The sequence below is a fragment of the Diabrotica virgifera genome, chromosome 2 (genome assembly GCF_917563875.1).
Source record: "Diabrotica virgifera virgifera chromosome 2, PGI_DIABVI_V3a".
Lineage (NCBI taxonomy): Eukaryota > Metazoa > Arthropoda > Insecta > Coleoptera > Chrysomelidae > Diabrotica > Diabrotica virgifera.
The window spans coordinates 161342571-161355755 of NC_065444.1; the positions used below are offsets into that span (position 1 = coordinate 161342571).

At 34.3% G+C, this 13185-nt stretch overlaps 1 protein-coding gene and 1 long non-coding RNA gene across 3 annotated transcripts in view; one reads left to right on the forward strand and one right to left on the reverse strand.

The window, feature by feature from the left end:
* The window catches only part of LOC114327758 (PDF receptor-like), a 1644969-nt gene that overhangs the window by 1085587 nt on the left and 546197 nt on the right, over positions 1 to 13185 (reverse strand). The gene's annotated exons all lie outside the window — the stretch shown is intronic.
* On the forward strand, positions 844 to 12911 carry LOC126879694 (uncharacterized). The gene is made up of 2 exons (XR_007696207.1): positions 844 to 2374; positions 12674 to 12911. It is a non-coding gene; the product is annotated as an uncharacterized LOC126879694 (long non-coding RNA).

Below are 13185 nucleotides of genomic sequence, written 5' to 3' on the forward strand. Positions count from 1 at the left end.
TCGCAAATCGATGTCAAAATACTTTTACTTTTTACTTACTTAGTCCTAAGCCTTTCTACCTTTAGGTGTAAGGCTGGTGGAGTTGAGTTTGGCATTGTAGTCTCCATGCTTTTCGATCTTGCGTTAGGTTTCTTGCACTTTCCAATGTCAATCCCTTCTTCTCGACTTCTTTCCTGATTTCATCTACCCACATAACTTTTGGTCTTCCTCTTTTGTTTTTCCCCTGCACTCTCGTTTCGAACACTTGTTTTGTAAGCCTCTCGTTCGACATTCTACACACGTGCCCGAACCATCTTAGTTGTCCCTCTACTATTTTTTCATTGATTGGTTCCAGTTTTAGGTTTTGTCTAATTGTTTCGTTTCGTATTTTGTCTGTCCTCTTTCTGTTTGCTATTTTCCTCAGGAATCTCATTTCCATAGCATTGACTCTGGATTTTTGTCTCCCCGTTGTGACGTTCCGTCACTTATCTAATTAATTATTAATGGGAACACCTTATTGGATTATTGTTAAAATTATTTTCTTATAATATTAAAAACCCGTTCGCACAAAATTCCCTTAGCGACGTCATACTGGGTGTATCGTGGCCACATTGATATTTCGTGAGGTTGGTACTGACGCCTGTCGCCAGCTGTCACGAGGTCGGAACGGTGAAGGGAGGCCATTGACTTGGGAGTGTCATGTGAGTGCAGATGGCGGCGTGAATTTCTTTGTAAATTAAATAAGTTATTTCCTGTTGCATAGTTCAATTATTGCTATTGCAAGTTATATTTGTTTTTTTTGGGTGAATTAAAGTGACGGAATAATGGAACTGTAAGAAAACGGATCTCACGCCGGTATGTTTTTTATAATAGTTCTTAAGATGGTATCATAATTTTGGCAATTATAGTTCTCATTATAGATTTAATTTAAATCAAGTCATCGATTGGTTTTATGTAGAATATTGCAGTTTCTATAATGTATCCAGAAAAGATCTTTAATAATATTCTTAATATGTGGTTATGTTCATCAAAATTTTCCAGTTCTGAAACTTTTTCTGACAAAAAAAAATTTCTTTGTTTTGAAAAGTTCTTCCTGAAACCTATTAAATTTTACTTCATAGACTTCATAATTCTTTTCCCATATCTAGTATGTTCATATATTTTTACAGTACCTATTTCTTTATACAAAACATGTACAACTTCATTTGAAAAAAAAAAAACCAAATATATTATTTGTTAAGATAAAAAAAAAAAGAGACATTCTACATGTAAATTGTAATTCTCCTTGTCTATTCGAATCAAGGCCATATTTGTTAAAAGTCTTATCACAACCCATGGTTAAAATGTCAAGCTAGATAGGTTTTTTGGGTCAATGAAAGGTCGGTTTTTTGGAGTCTTCTAAAAACCTCCTCGTTAACTTGTCTTCTTACTGCTCTTTCAAACCTGTTTTATTAGAAATAAACTGGGAATATTTTTGTTTTTAGCCATTCTGGAGAAATCTCATGACTGATGGTAAACCCTCTCTAACACCGAGAGCAGACACTTCCAACGTTCGATCAATCAGGGAACAAGCCAAAGGATACCGTCTCCCATTTGTTTTTGTATTGATTCATCATCCTGCACCCTCCGAGGGTAGTTTCATTAGCTATTGGGCAGTTGCACCACTTCGGTGATAACTTCGTTCCACGGATTTGGTACCAGACACCAAGGATCGTTGTTGGAACATGTGAAAAGGGGTTTGTTTTGGGGGACATTTGTTCATACCAGTTAAAGACATATTTTTTTTTCTAGTAATATTCAGGACATTTCATACTTTCATAATTTAATTACACATATATGTTTTTCTTTCTCCACAAATTTAAGTACATTTTAGATATAACAGCCATACCTTACAGTTAGTAGTGTTCCCCAAATTTATATAATTCCTGGTAGAAGTTTCGAGCTCGAATATTCTCCACCTACATGTTCTTTTCACTTGGTTTGTATTAATTTTAGACTTGTTTCCTCATTTAATTTAAAAATAATATTAGTTCAATTCACCTAAATTTAAAATCATTTAACTTGCTTCATAATTTTCAATTTTTATTAGATTTTTTGGTAAATATTATTTAACTTTCGCTATTAAACTTTTTATATTAAATTCGAATAAATCCCTAATACCCATCCCCTCAGGAAGGTACTAGTTTTACTTGCTGTTAGTATTTAGAACCACTAGTCAGAAAAGGATCTTTGTATCCAGTACTAAGTTGGTTCATTTAGGGACTTGTTACCCATCAACTCATTGAGAGTTGTATAATATATATTATATACATTAGGTATTTTCATTGTTCTAATATCAGGTAGTATTCAATTAGGGTGTACGTATTACAATCGTACAAGTGTTATTTGGTGAAGGGTTCATACTAATCTAGGTGTAGTTTGTACTTCCTATATTAGAGGTACTCATTTGTAAAAATTTTCTAACCTCATTCACATTATTGTTACATTATTTAATTGTATAAATCTGTAAATGACTTTCACTAGTATCTACCATTTCTTGTCATTTTAGAGTCACATACTAGTCACTTGTTTTAACTCAGAGATTGTGAATATCTAGTAGTTATATTTAATAAATATATACATTTATTGTGAATTTTTTTTTAATTCTTTAAATTTATACATTTAATATACTTGTACTACAAATTTAATATACTCTATAGCAGCGTAGAATACCTGGAAGAGTGTTAACCTAGTTAGCCTTCTTCTGGCGCCCAAAAATTTATTCTATTTTCATTATATTATTATATTTACTCTATCTATCTTCTGAACATTATCTTAATATCTTCTTTTCTAGCCATCATTATCATTTCCTTTAATTTATTGTCTGGTCAAAAATAGGCGTGCAAATTGGCAGAATCCTTCCTTGAGTGTCAAGTGGCCATTCTCTTGCATATTTAGCTAGCCATTCAAGTTACATTTATCTATTCATAATTTTTTTCATCCCCTTTCTCTATCAAGTATACTGTTTTCATTTGCATAGTTCCATACTAGTACTACTGCAAAGTAGTATTCTAGTTACTTCGGCTTCTTCAACGTAGAAACCATCCATTTTTGTTCCTTTGGCTACATTAAGTAGGTCTTCTTTTTCCTACGTCTGTTTGGAGTTTATCACTCTCTGTGCATTCACTCCAACAGAAAATCTTCTTCTTTCTTGTTACATCGGCTTCCCAACGTGGTGCCTTATTTTTGGTCTAAGACAGTTCATTTAGGTCATTTCTTTTCTTTTATCTGAAGTTTCTTTGTTATTTCCGTTGGTATATCTATACTCATTTTATTACTTATTTATTTTATCGTTAATATTTTCTGATATTTATCAGGTATTCTTATACGCTGTATTTATTTATTTTTTTTCCATATTTTGAGACCTCATTATAGTTTATGATTGTGCAACTCACATTCTAGATTAGATTTTGTATTTTATTGGGAACTTATATTTAATATTGCTATTACTTATATTACATACAACATATATTTTATTCCTCCATCCAATAGTGGTATATTTGGAGGTACACTTAAGCGTTGATCATATATATTTTTTTTCTAGAGTGGTAGTAAGTTACATATAACTAAAAATTTATTTCCAGTATTTAGGTACTAGATTTTCTTAAGTATACTTTATTTACTGGATCATTTATTTATTTACTTGATCTTATTTATTTATTCGCTTATATACCTGATAATATATATTTGCTGGCCGTTTTGATTTTGTTGGTGTGTTGCTAATCTTTTCTCAGTACTTATATATTCTGCGTGCAAACTTAGTTATATTTCATACTTCTGATCTTTGGACTGTTTGTCAATAATTTTGTTATCATCATGTGTGCTTTTAAAGTGGAACATCTTCTGGTGGACGAATTGGACTATGAGTTGAATATTAGGGACGTAGTACCAGAGGAGTTGGCAACAGTCGATAGAAAACGCAATCTTCTGCGGGGTGCTTTAAAACAAGAAGCAGGCAATAGGAGTTTTCTCCAAATTTCAGCTGCACATATTCCTTTTGAGGAACAACAGAAAGGAATCTCTGAAACATTAGACAGCTTGTCTAAAAAAATCGAGAAGTTTCGGGGAACTGTAAATGATGCAGAATACGCGCGATTAACATCTCGTTTAGCCCATATTTCTGGCCGTGTACACTTGTTACACTGTGCTACTGAAGAACAGGAACCTTTTAAGAAGTCTGTTTCTCTTAGAATATTAACCCTAGAGGGTGAACTTGATTCTAGAGTTAACCCCGTAGCTACCTCTACTCCTAATGCTCCCGTCAACGTATCTAGCTTCACCTACCCCAAACCTGTGCAAGTACACAAATGGGGTATTTCATTTTCTGGTGAAAAACAGCACACTGATGTAATGTCGTTTTTAGAAAGGGTTGAATGTCTTCGTGTGTCTAGAGGTGTCTCTGAAGAGGATTTGTTTGCTGCTTCTGCTGAACTGTTCACCGGTCCAGCTTTTACATGGTTTATGAATAATAGGGGTAGTTTTTCTTGTTGGTTGGATCTGATTAAAAGGTTGAAGTCAGATTTTCTTCCTTACTCATTCCAGGACGATTTACTAGATCAAATTAAAAATCATAAGCAGAAACCTGGGGAATCTGTTACTATGTTTATTAATACTATATTAGGTATGTGTAGTCGTCTAGACACTCCTTTGTCAGATTTATCTAAAATTAAAATTATCCTTAAGTGTCTATTACCCTTTTACCATTAACAATTAGCTCTGATGGACATTCAGAACATTGATGACCTCACTGTAAAGTGCAAACGTTTGGAGGAAACGTTATCCTGGTCTTCTCAACCTCCATCCACATCTAGATCCTCTTCTAATTCTTCTTCTCAGCCAACTTCCTTTAGGCAACGTTCTTGGCAAAATAAGGGTCATGAACATAATGTTTCTGTTGTTAGTTCTGTTGTCTGCTGGAATTGTGGTCAGGTTGGCCACCCGTTTTACAATTGTAGGATTCCTCAAACCCGTATTTTCTGCCATGGTTGTGGCCTAGAGAACACCCTTAAAAGGAACTGTTCTAAGTGTTCGGGAAACGAAATGTCGGAGTTCCGTCCCCTGAGCGTTTCTCCGTCCACCTCCCAATCAGGGAATCAAACTCCATCAGACAACGAGACCGTCGGCCCAAGCACACCCAGCAACTCAAACCCATCTTCCAGTCGGAAAGGGAAGAGAGTACCGTTCAAGAAACAAGCACACACCACAAATCAAAATCAGTCCAGAAATTAACTTTTTGTCAGGATACGTTGAATTCGCAGGGTTCACATGATTACAAATCCACAAATTCTTCTTTAATTAGTAGTGTTAAGCATAATAATAATTTTGATAGTGAAGTAGTTCCATATAACGGTTGTAGCCAACCAAATACTTTAGACTTAGATATTAATTCTCTATTGGTTAGGAAACAAAATGATAATAGGCCGTATCTACCTATACAAATTTTAGGACAACCGTGTTTAGCTTTATTAGATAGTGGCTCTAATATTTCTTTGATAGGGGCACATTCATTAAATTTATTGAAAATTGCTAATATTCCCATTATGCCCATTTCATCCTTGCAAGTATCTACAGCAGATGGTACAGTTCAGTCTATTACAGGCAAACTCCAAATTGAAATCACAGTGGCAAACTTATGTAGGCAAATTACATTTTATGTTATTCCTTCTGTACAGAATTCTATAATTTTAGGTATGGACTTCTTCAATGCATTTAATAGCACCTTAAGTTGTTCTGATTTTTCTTTTTCCATATCTGAATTCAATCTGTCTACTCTTAGTGCTATTCATGATTTTTCCAGTTTATCTAGTGCTGAACAAAGGCAATTGGAGAATATGATCTCTCAGTTTACTACTATTTCTTCAAATGACAAACTAGGTCGTACTTCATTAATATCTCACACTATTGAGGTGGGAAATCCTACTCCCTTCAGATTATATCAGTATCCCATACCTCAAGCCTGGCAGGCAGATTTAGAAAAAGAAGTAGATTCGATGCTTGCTTTAAATATCATAGAACATTCAACGTCGTCCTATTGTTCCCCACTCTGGTTAACAAAGAAGAAGGATGGATCCTTCAGGATCTGCTTTGATGGTCGAAAACTAAACAGTATCACCACTAACAGGGATGCTTATCCAATTCCCCGAATCGACGTGATTTTGAGCAAACTTCAGAATGCCAAATATATCTCTTCGATTGATTTGTCTAAGGCCTTCTTACAGATCCCACTGAGTGAAGAGAGCAAGAAGTATACTGCTTTTGCTGTCAGTGGTAAAGGACTGTTCCAGTTTGTCACCATGCCTTTCGGTCTTGTTTCTGCTCCCCAGACAATGTGTCGTCTGATGGATTTAGTCATTGGTCCACAGTTAGAGCCCTATGTTTTCTATTATTTGGACGATATTTTGGTTGTCACCCCTGATTTTGCCCTTCATATGGAAATTTTAGATAAGTTGTTTTTACGTCTTAAGGAAGCTAATTTAACGATTAATTTGGATAAGTGTCAGTTTTGTCGCCCTAGTCTTAAGTTTTTGGGTTATGTTGTTGATAATCAGGGTCTAAGGACTGATCCTGAGAAAATAGTTGCTATTAAGAATTTCCCTATACCTAAGACCACCACCCAAGTCCGTAGGATATTGGGAATGTGTGGATATTATCGCCGGTTTGTACCTTCGTACTCTACCTTGTTGTCACCCCTTACTGATCTTCTGAAGAACAGGAAAAAAGGGCAGACCATTACTTGGACTCCTGAGGCCGATGAAGCTTTTAGGCGCGTTAAAGAGGCTTTAACTAGCGCACCGGTTATGATGTCACCTAATTTTAACGAGCATTTTTATTTGATGACTGATTGCTCTAATACTGCTTCTGGTGGCGTGTTGTTTCAGTTGAAAGATGGCTCTGAACATCCCATAGCCTACACGAGTAAGAAATTAAATAAGGCCCAGAAAAACTATTCCACCACGGAGAAAGAACTCTTAGCTATCATACATGGGTTAGAAGCATTCCGTTATTATTTAGAGGGTCGTAATTTCACTATAATTACGGACCATAGTTCCTTGGTATGGCTTCATAGTATGAAAAACCCATCTCAGAGACTTTCCCGATGGATATGCAAACTGGCTGCCTATTCATATAAAATTGTTCATCGAAAGGCCAACGGTGTAGTGGTTGCTGATGCTCTTTCCCGTGTCCATGATCTTAATGTTTTAGATTTGTCCACATTAACTCCTGATGAGTGGTATCACAATATGATTGATAGGGTCACTCAAGACCCACAAAATTATCCTGATTTTAAGGTAGAGAACAATATACTGTACAAACACATCTTAAGTCCTATAGAGTCCTTATCCAATATGTCGGAGTGGAAAATAGTTGTACCTACACCAAATAGGGAAAATATTCTGCATATGTTTCATGATGAAGTTACAGCTGGTCATTTTGGGTTTTATAAGACTTATCACCGTATTGCTGAATTATATTATTGGCCTGGCATGCGGAAGTCTATTAAAAAGTACATTTCTAAATGCATGGTTTGTGCTACTTGTAAACCAAGTAATTTACCACAAGCTGGACTTATGGGGTCCTTCAGGAACATTAATTTTCCTTGGCAGATGATCTCAATGGATCTCATTGGACCGTATCCTCGGAGCTACAAGGGTAATACCTATTGCTTGGTAGTTGTGGATTATTTCACCAAATTTCCTTTAGTTTGTCCTCTTCGTCAGGCCACAACTCCAGCAATTTTGAAATATTTGGAGGAACAAGTCTTTTTGGTGTATGGTGTTCCCCAAATTGTGTCATGTGACAACGGTCCTCAGTTTGTATCAAAGGCCTTTAAAGATCTTTTAGCTAAATATAAGGTTCAGAAGACCTTTTATAATGCTGCCTACCATCCTCAAGCCAATCATACTGAGAGAGTGAATCGCAGTATCGTCACAGCCCTTAGGTCCTATACATTCCCAGATCACAGAGCTTGGGATCAATATATCCATTCCATAGCTCAAGCCATAAGGACATCTGTCCATGAGGTGACCCAATGTTCTCCGGCATATCTCAATTTTGGTAGAAATGTTGCTTTATCTGGTGACTATTTTGGTGCAATTTCAGACACTTCCACAAATCTCCCTCAGATATCCGATAACCTTCATCGCTTAGATGATCTCCAGACTCTACCTCAAATTTTTTCTGACATTAGGAAGAAGTTAAAAACTTCCTATTTAAGGAACCAGCAGCAGTATAATTTGAGGAAAAGAGATCTGCGATTCTTCGTTGGAGATAGAGTGTTGAAGCGAAACTTTGTAAAGTCTAATAAGGGTGATGCTATTTCGGCAAAATTTTGCCAGAAATATATTCCCTGTACGGTTGTGAAGGTAATATCCCCTTTAGTGTATGAATTGAAGGACAATTCGACTAACAAACGAATTGGACAATTTCACATAAAGGATTTACTGCCTGATAACACCAGGGATGAGGTTGATTCGTCATCTTCGGAAGAAGATTAACTTTATAGGGTTGTTAGAGCTAACCTCTTCCTCTATTTGTCTTTAGCTCAATCCTTATTATTATTTGATATTATAGTCTAATGTTGTATTCACCATATAGGGCAGGTACATAGCAATTTTATCTTTTGGCATTGTTGTTAGCTGACTTCCAATTTAGGAATCATTAGGTTAATAATTTATGTAATACTCTTATGTATGAGCTTATCATTTTTTTTTTGTATTATTAATGGTGCCCTTTAATTACCATGAGTCAACATTTAGCAACTAATCCTGTCGGTAGGATTATCTATTTAATAAGAACTTCACTTGTATTTTTAGTGTGTACACCTCACACCTTATTATAGAAGGGTGTTGATTATTATAGATTTATATTTGAATATGTAGGCTCATACAAGTAAGTTGGTTTAATATTGATATTTATTATGGAACTATGGAACTAACGATATTATACACTACTTATCTCAGGTTGTGTGTTTTATTTTTGATATTTGATTACATACTATCTTTTAAATATATCCTTTATTATCTTCTTATTGGATTTGCCATATAGGAAAGATGTTGTGGGTCTTAATTTGATATTGGTTACTGTATTGATATTTGTCACGGATCTCTTGAATACTTTGTAATAATTTATATCTTTATGCCCTAGACAATATGATTCTGGAATTAGTTTGGAATTTTGATGTGTGTATGGATTTCTTCTTCTGAACTAGTCTGCCAATACTCTGTTAATTCTAGATAGTGAATACGTGGGTTCGAAATTCAGCAACTGATCACTGCTATCCGATTTCGTAACCTATGTCTTCATGGCAGAGTACGCAGACGTCTATTCGTCATCACATCCTTGTGTAATTAGTCTAATTATTCCAGTTACATGTTTACCATTTGATAGGGAAGTATTTAGTTTATATTATGTCTCGTACTTCATAGTATGTTTTGTTGTTGACTATCCCTATACATAGTAGTTCGTTAATTTGGTGTTTGGGGTGTTTAGACAAATGATTAATTTTTTTTAGTATTTTCCCACTTCTTTCCTTAGGCATCAGTTGTTGTTTAGATTCAGGAATATTTCCTGGATAATTCTATGTATGCGAGAACCCATGAATCTACAGTTTTATTTAAAATTGGTTGCACGTTCTCAACATATTTTTTTTTCTTTCTATCATGTATCATGGTGTCATAGAACTTGTAAGTTCTCTATTTAGATTTTATTATTACAATTGGTTCTTTACCTATGTTTGGTTATTCTACTACCCCTGTTGTAGCAAGATGCTATAATTAGTGTGAATACCAGCATGAACCAATTTTAGTTCATTTAGTATTAGTGAGAATTGGTCCAAAAATCTTTCTGATCGTTCTTCTTTGGATATGCTCTTATAAATCTGGTGTCCATTGATAGTCCGATTTTGGATTAAGTGTCCGATTCTTCACTTATTTTGTTTATTCGGTTGGATAGGTTCGTGTTACCGGATGTGGGTGTACGTAGACCTAATTTATTTCTATGATTTAGTATTGGTGTGAATTGGTCAATAAATCTTCCTGGTCGTTCTTCTTTGGATATGCTTTTATGAATCTGGTGTCCACTGATAGTCCGACTTTGGATGTCTTTGAGTGTCCGGTTCCACATTTATTTTGGTTAATGAGTTTGGATACCTTTGGTATGTTTATTATTTGTATTATTTGATATTGGTGAGAATCGTTCCATAAATCTTCCTGATTGTCCTTCTCTGGATATGCTAGTACGAATCTGGTGTCCATTGTTAGTTCAGTTTTGGATTAAGTGTTCGATTCTTCACTTATTTTAGTTATTGATTTCTTTGGTCTTACTTTAGTATATTTACTTGCGTTATTGTACGAATAGGCTCACACCTTTGCCTGGTTGTTCGTCCTTGGATATACACTTTATAAAGCTGATGTCCCTGGATAGTTCAATTTTGGATTTAGGGCCCATTCGACATTTATTTGTCATTATGAACTTTAGTAAATTATTTAGTTTATCTTTGGCTTTTAGACAAAATGCCGAGGATATCTTAATATCACTTCGAGTCATCTGTTGCGGTTCATGATATCTGCTGCAGTGACCATCCTGCTTTCTCCTGAGGCATGGTTTGTAGTTATTTGTAATCTTGCGAATCGACGAGAAATAATACACTACTACTACTTTAGTTTAATATTTAGAGATATAAAAAAAAAAAAATTTATTAAATTTTTTTTTTCTCCCAGTAGGAGGAGAATGTGACGTTCCGTCACTTATCTAATTAATTATTAATGGGAACACCTTATTGGATTATTGTTAAAATTATTTTCTTATAATATTAAAAACCCGTTCGCACAAAATTCCCTTAGCGACGTCATACTGGGTGTATCGTGGCCACATTGATATTTCGTGAGGTTGGTACTGACGCCTGTCGCCAGCTGTCACGAGGTCGGAACGGTGAAGGGAGGCCATTGACTTGGGAGTGTCATGTGAGTGCAGATGGCGGCGTGAATTTCTTTGTAAATTAAATAAGTTATTTCCTGTTGCATAGTTCAATTATTGCTATTGCAAGTTATATTTGTTTTTTTTGGGTGAATTAAAGTGACGGAATAATGGAACTGTAAGAAAACGGATCTCACGCCGGTATGTTTTTTATAATAGTTCTTAAGATGGTATCATAATTTTGGCAATTATAGTTCTCATTATAGATTTAATTTAAATCAAGTCATCGATTGGTTTTATGTAGAATATTGCAGTTTCTATAATGTATCCAGAAAAGATCTTTAATAATATTCTTAATATGTGGTTATGTTCATCAAAATTTTCCAGTTCTGAAACTTTTTCTGACAAAAAAAAATTTCTTTGTTTTGAAAAGTTCTTCCTGAAACCTATTAAATTTTACTTCATAGACTTCATAATTCTTTTCCCATATCTAGTATGTTCATATATTTTTACAGTACCTATTTCTTTATACAAAACATGTACAACTTCATTTGAAAAAAAAAAAACCAAATATATTATTTGTTAAGATAAAAAAAAAAAAGAGACATTCTACATGTAAATTGTAATTCTCCTTGTCTATTCGAATCAAGGCCATATTTGTTAAAAGTCTTATCACAACCCATGGTTAAAATGTCAAGCTAGATAGGTTTTTTGGGTCAATGAAAGGTCGGTTTTTTGGAGTCTTCTAAAAACCTCCTCGTTAACTTGTCTTCTTACTGCTCTTTCAAACCTGTTTTATTAGAAATAAACTGGGAATATTTTTGTTTTTAGCCATTCTGGAGAAATCTCATTACTGATGGTAAACCCTCTCTAACACCGAGAGCAGACACTTCCAACGTTCGATCAATCAGGGAACAAGCCAAAGGATACCGTCTCCCATTTGTTTTTGTATTGATTCATCATCCTGCACCCTCCGAGGGTAGTTTCATTAGCTATTGGGCAGTTGCACCACTTCGGTGATAACTTCGTTCCACGGATTTGGTACCAGACACCAAGGATCGTTGTTGGAACATGTGAAAAGGGGTTTGTTTTGGGGGACATTTGTTCATACCAGTTAAAGACATATTTTTTTTTCTAGTAATATTCAGGACATTTCATACTTTCATAATTTAATTACACATATATGTTTTTCTTTCTCCACAAATTTAAGTACATTTTAGATATAACAGCCATACCTTACAGTTAGTAGTGTTCCCCAAATTTATATAATTCCTGGTAGAAGTTTCGAGCTCGAATATTCTCCACCTACATGTTCTTTTCACTTGGTTTGTATTAATTTTAGACTTGTTTCCTCATTTAATTTAAAAATAATATTAGTTCAATTCACCTAAATTTAAAATCATTTAACTTGCTTCATAATTTTCAATTTTTATTAGATTTTTTGGTAAATATTATTTAACTTTCGCTATTAAACTTTTTATATTAAATTCGAATAAATCCCTAATACCCATCCCCTCAGGAAGGTACTAGTTTTACTTGCTGTTAGTATTTAGAACCACTAGTCAGAAAAGGATCTTTGTATCCAGTACTAAGTTGGTTCATTTAGGGACTTGTTACCCATCAACTCATTGAGAGTTGTATAATATATATTATATACATTAGGTATTTTCATTGTTCTAATATCAGGTAGTATTCAATTAGGGTGTACGTATTACAATCGTACAAGTGTTATTTGGTGAAGGGTTCATACTAATCTAGGTGTAGTTTGTACTTCCTATATTAGAGGTACTCATTTGTAAAAATTTTCTAACCTCATTCACATTATTGTTACATTATTTAATTGTATAAATCTGTAAATGACTTTCACTAGTATCTACCATTTCTTGTCATTTTAGAGTCACATACTAGTCACTTGTTTTAACTCAGAGATTGTGAATATCTAGTAGTTATATTTAATAAATATATACATTTATTGTGAATTTTTTTTTAATTCTTTAAATTTATACATTTAATATACTTGTACTACAAATTTAATATACTCTATAGCAGCGTAGAATACCTGGAAGAGTGTTAACCTAGTTAGCCTTCTTCTGGCGCCCAAAAATTTATTCTATTTTCATTATATTATTATATTTACTCTATCTATCTTCTGAACATTATCTTAATATCTTCTTTTCTAGCCATCATTATCATTTCCTTTAATTTATTGTCTGGTCAAAAATAGGCGTGCAAATTGGCAGAATCCTTCCTTGA